The following is a 6,118-nucleotide window of genomic DNA, read 5'->3' as shown; positions in this document are numbered from 1 at the left end:
AAAGAAGATATCAACTCCTAGCTTTTCATCCTACTATAAAGGAGGATTTGAACAGAAAATGAGTAGGTGAGAAGTAAGTCTTATTTTGGGTTGCAAGCCTATTTGCCAGCAAGGCCAACATCAGAGCAGTTCACAGGAGAAGCATGACTTTGAATCACCCAGATAAAGGTGGATCTCCTTACTTAGCAACCAAAATTAATGAAGCGAAGACTTACTAGAAGCAACCACCAAACACTGATTGATGCTCAAGGTCCACTTTGAAGGAGAAAAAGGGGGACTTCATAAAAAATGTCTTTCAAGTTAATCTAAACCATGGCCTTCATAATTTTCATATATATATATGTATATATATGTGTGTGTGTGTGTGTTTATATATATATATATGTCTGACCACAATCATTTCTTCCACTACTAAAATATATAATAATAAAAGATGAACAATCTTTTTTTGATGAACAATCAAAAAAAATACATTAAGCATGAACACACCTGTTGCAGGAATTAAGAGAACACATAAAAAAATGCAATCCGTTGTCAACATGATGCAATGAAGTTTGCATGCCCTAAGTCTTGAATCAGGTCCTGGGTGCAAATGTCCTAGCCTGGGAGATCTTTGGCAAGTCACTAAATGTCCCTAAACCTCAGTGCCCTCATCTGTTAACCTCACAGGGCTGCTATGAAGAGTAAATGTGACAATGAATTTGGAGACCACTTTGTCAGTGCTATTCCAATGTTCTTATTTTAAATTTCATTGCTTTTAGAGCTGTATGTGCTGGGTACTGGGACATTTAAAAATTCCTCACCACATATGGTGGGCTTCAGAGAGCCCTGATTCATGTGATGCTAATTTGTAAATGGCAGCCACACCCAGCTTTGGGATTGTGTGGCAGTCTGTGGCAAGAACTGTCTTCCCCATGAGCTGTAGCTGCTGCTGCTGCTTTCTTCTTCCCTCCATTTCTCCCCAGAATTCCACCACCATCCCCCACCAGTAGCTGTGACAGTAACTTTGGGCACAAGATTAAATACACTTTTCTAGCTGGCTTATACAGTTAAGCGCTAAACATAACTAAGCTTCCACGTCAGAAAATCTTGCAATTTACAAAGGACTGGTATATTTGGAAATTGAGGACTGCTCTGGCAATTTTTTTTTTAATGTGTAGACCTGGCATGATTTTTCTCTAAATTAGATAAGGGACATTTGCAGGTAAAGGCAATACTCTAGCTAATGTTTAATGTTTAGGAGCAACTAGTAAAGTCATGAGGTCTGATTTTTCTTTAAATGTCTATAGCCAAAACTTAACCAAATTAGGAATGGAGCTTCCTTAATCTGATCAAAATTATCCACAAACCACTTACAGGTGAATATGGTGAAATATTGGGCTTCCTAGGTGGCTCAGATGGTAAAGTATCTACCTGCAATGTGAGAGACCTGGGTTCGATCCCTGGAGAAGGGAATGACCACCCACTCCAGTATTCTTGCCTGGAGAATCCCAGGGACAGAAGACCATGGTGGGCTACAGTCTATGGGATCACAAAGAGTCAGACACGACTGAGTGACTAACACTTTACTTTACCTATGGTGAAATACTGAACATGTTCTCCTAAGTTGGGAATAAGACAAGGATGTCCACCCACATCACATCTATTCATCTGGAGGTCCCAAACAGTAGGGAAAATCAAAAGTAAAGGCAAACTACAAAGATGAGACACAAAGAGCTAGAGGTGTCTTTGTTTGTACATGGTGATTGTGTACATAGAAAATTCAGAGTAATTCACATGATGAAACTTTCTAAGATGCTGAAAATATTATGTATTATGCACAACAAAAATATATGTTTTGATCTAGGTGGTGATTACATAGGTACATATTCATGTAAAACTACTCAGCTGTACACTTAAGATTTATGAATTTTACTTTACGTAAATTGTACCTCAAAATAAACTATAAAGCTTTAAAATAATTTGCATCTATCTATAACCATTGATGATTTTAAAACATGCCTGCAAATTATGACATCTGTCCCTTCAAGATGTACAGCTTAATTCCCATCCCCTTGAATGCTGGTTGGACATAGTGACTCACTTCTAATGAATAGAAGTGATGTTATGTGACTGTTGAGACTGGGCCATAAATAGGATATAACCTCCACCTCTCTCATCACATTTGCTCTGTGGGAAGCCAGCCATCATATCATGGAGATATTCAATCAGCTTAGTGGAGAAGCCCATATGGTAGAGAACTGAGGCTTGGTACCAACAGCCAGTCCCTGCTGCCAGCCACATGAATTGGCCAATATGCAGGTTGGTTTTCCAGCTCATCAAGCTATCAGATCCTGACAGCCCTCACCTACTACAACCTTATGAGAGACGGAGAGTCAAAACCACCCTAAGTTCTTTTATCGCAAATAAACTGTAAGAGATAATAAATATTTATTATTAAGTCAGTAAGTTTTGGAGTAACTACATAGCAATAGATAATATATGTGTTCAGGGCCAGTGATTATGTTTCAGTAGGATACTTCATGATTGTAAATGACGGAAATGTTTGAGATTCTTTATATCTTATATTCTAAATATTTTATATTCTCTACATCTTATATTCTAAACTGTAAAACCAGTTTTAAGTGCTATATATAAGGTATTACTTAACATAAATATGACTTTTCATACTGTTGATGGGGTTCTTGAGGCAAGGATACTGGAGTGGTTTGCCATTCCATTCTCCAGCGGATCACATTTTGTCTTTTAGTTGAAAGTTGAGACCGCTGAAGTAAGAGATGAAGGAACCCTGGAAAGATTTCTTTTTTAAACAAAGGAGCTTTGGAATGCCTAAGATGGAGATAGATAATAAAAGTTTGTGGGATGTGTGCATACATTGCTGAGTGAGTAAAGCTAAATTGTTTACATTCTGCTCCAGTTAGACTTCATTTATTTATTTTTGGCTGCGCTGGCTCTTGATTGCTGTGTGTGGGCTTCCTGTAGTTGCAGCAGGCAGGGTCTGCACTTGGCTTTCTCCCGTTGTGGAACACGGGCTCCAGGGTGTGGGGCTTCAGTAGTTGTGGCATGTATGCTCAGTAGTTGCGGCTCCCAGGTTCTAGAGCACAGGCTCAGAAGTTGTGGCACACAGGCTTAGTTGCCACAAGGCATGTGAGATCTTCCCCAGTCAGGGATTGAACCTGCGTCTCTGCATTGGCAGGTGGATTCTTTACCACTAAGCCCCAGAGAAGACTTCCAGTTAGATTTTTGACAGTTGATACTAAAGAAATGAGCTGTGGCCAAGGGGAGAGGAGGTAAGGGCCATAGGGAGCTGTGGGGAACATGTGGCAGAGGTGACAAAAGGCAGATTTATAGATATGAAAAAAGGAAAACCTAACTGGGAGATGGGAAATGCCAGACTGAGGGACATTTTTGGTCACTGGAAACTTTGGCTCAGTGGGGCCAAGTATGAACCTGGGTGGTGGTGGCAAGCAGACAAGTGTCCAGAGGCTTTGGTCCATGACCTCATGACAGGCGCCTCTCTCCCTTTCAACACCTCCTCAGCCAAAAGCCAACAGGGTTATCTAAGCACGCTCTGATCCTGCAGTGGGAGAATTATGCATTTTGTTCTCACTTTGATCCAAGAGATTAGTGTGTTTTTCACCAAGTTCTCTATGAAGAGGGTGGGAACAGGCAAGATTTAGAGGAAAACCAGCAGACACAGCCTATCCGAGGCTGTGCTTGGAGGCAGACGGCATTAAGTGAAACTTTGCAGAATGCCAGGACAGGAAACAGCTTCGAGGCTGGACACAGGGGAACCAGAGCCTGGGGATAACTCATGGACCCAGAATTTTTAGGGTTTTGTATGTTAACAAGCAGTCTTGGTCATCATGTGATACCGCTAGACTTTTGATCAGCCAGTGAATCAAACACACTTATTGAATAACCACAAAATTGTGCAATTAAAGTGGTAAGTTAAGTGTCTGAGCACTTTGTTGTTCAGTCACTAAGTCATGACTGACTCTTTGCGACCCCATGGACTATAGCATGTCAGGCTTCTCTGTCCTTCACGATCTCTCAGAGTTTGCCCAAACTCATGTCCACTGAATCAGTGATGCCATCCAATCGTCTCATCCTCTGTCACTCCTTTCTCCACTTGCCCTCAATCTTTCTGAGCATCGTGGTCTTTTTCCAATGAATTGACTCCTCATTAAAGGGCCTTATAAGCACAGGCCACATTTCTTTCTATTTTCTATGAATTAACCCATGGTGCAAAGTGGCCAGAAGAATTTATTTATACCATTTCTAGGATGCTGTTGACATTGACCTTGCCTTTGAAAAAAAAAAAAAATGTGGTAGTTATTGACATATTGAGCAAAGTAGAGTTAATAAAGCAAGGGTTTAGGCATCAAAGCATGTGCTAAATCTGACCTGGCTACTGGCTGAGGGATGTTGGACTAGTTGCTTGACCTCTGAATGTTTCCCCCTCATCTTTAAACTGAGGATGCTGTTGTTGATGTTGCTCCCTAAGAGCTCCTGATGTTATGAACAACCCATAAATTGTCAAGGGTCATGTGCATGTCAGCTGTTATTTTTATAATTCAGGGCTATCATCCTTGGTCTCATGAAATCTCAGATCTATCCTAGTCTGGCCCATTGCAAGGCTTCTTGAAGTCAGGAATGACAAGTTCTCCATGAACTTGATGGGTGCAGACATACCTCAGGTTCCAGGGACAGCCCTCTCCAGACCCCGCTATCAGCCCCAATGAGTGGTGGGGACTTCTCTTCAGATGTGGTGGGGCAGCATCATGATGGGTATCTTTCAGGCTTTGGCAAAATAAGCTATAGTTTACATTAGCTTTTGTAAATTACAAACTCCTTCAGAGGTCTGAGTGTAGATTCAATAAGTGTGAAACCTTGATGAATAGAATCAAAGGAAAACCTACTGTTTAAAGAATATCATATGATATTGCTTATATGTGGACTCTTAAAAGAAATAGTATAAATGAACTTATTTACAATATACACACTATTATATATGAAATAGATAACTAATAAGGACCTTCAATATTGCACAGGGAACTCTACTCAATACTCTATAATGACTTATATGGGAAAAAATCTTAAAGAGTGGATATATGTATATGCATAACTGGTTCACTGTGCTGTACAACAGAAATGAACACAACATTGTAAGCCAACTCTACTCCAATAAAAATTAAAAAAAAAACAAGGATCTCATAGAAAAATGGATACAATTATAAAACAGAAAAATAAATATAAATATTCAATGAATATAAAAAGTAAAGACTATCAGGTATTTTCGTCTTTTGTGAGAGATGAAGTCTGAATTAATAAGTCTTCTCTTTGAGAAAAGGGGAAAAAAACACCCTACATCAATGATTTTAGTTTTTCAAAAGTCAAGATCCTTCTCTGGAATGGAGTTCAAGGCAATGTAGAATGACAGTTTTCTATAATGTCAAAGATGGTCTTCACTGAAGGTAAAATTGCATTTCTTTGTTTATTCATTTAACTAGGATACACTGAGCTTCCATTGTGGACCTAGCATTCCTTTAGACAATGAGACCTGCCTTTGAGGAGTTCATAGTTTAGTGAGAGAGAACAGACATCAATGGAACAAGCATAAAACTCGTACTGGGTGCTGGGCCATCAAGGGGATGTGTGACTTGTGATGGACCTGGTCTTGGAAGGCTTCCCTGAATAAACTCAGGATGAGTCAAACTTTACAGTCAAAAGGGAAAAAGTGCTCACTTCAGCAGCACAGAGACTAAAATTGGAATAATACAGTTAGCATGGTCTCTGTGCAAGGATGATATACAAATTTGTGAAGTGTTCTATATTTTTACATAACAATGTGAAAGTGTTTAATGCTAATGAAGTATATACTTAAATTGGTTAAAATGGTAAATTTTGTGTTATGTATATTTTACCACAATATAAAAGGGGGTATGGTGTTGGGATGGTTCCATTGCAGACAGAGAGAACAGCATGTACCAATGTCTTGTGGGAAGAGAGAGCATGGATGAAAGGAAAGCCAGCAGGTCTGGTCTGTCGAGATTTGGAGGATGTTTTATGGCCTGAGATGAGGCCGGAGTCACAGGCAGAGAAAAGGCCATAGAAA

General features: G+C 39.7%; 1 pseudogene; it reads left to right on the top strand.

Annotated features, from left to right (window-relative positions):
* Nucleotides 1–5,740: 5,740 nt before the first annotated feature.
* LOC133071525 (U6 spliceosomal RNA) lies at nt 5,741–5,841 on the top strand (annotated as a pseudogene).
* Nucleotides 5,842–6,118: the final 277 nt, after the last annotated feature.

Source organism: Dama dama, chromosome 16 (assembly GCF_033118175.1).
Source record: "Dama dama isolate Ldn47 chromosome 16, ASM3311817v1, whole genome shotgun sequence".
NCBI classification, from domain to species: Eukaryota; Metazoa; Chordata; class Mammalia; order Artiodactyla; family Cervidae; genus Dama; species Dama dama.
Note: the sequence above shows the minus strand (reverse complement) of the source record. Positions and strands in the feature narration are given on the sequence as shown.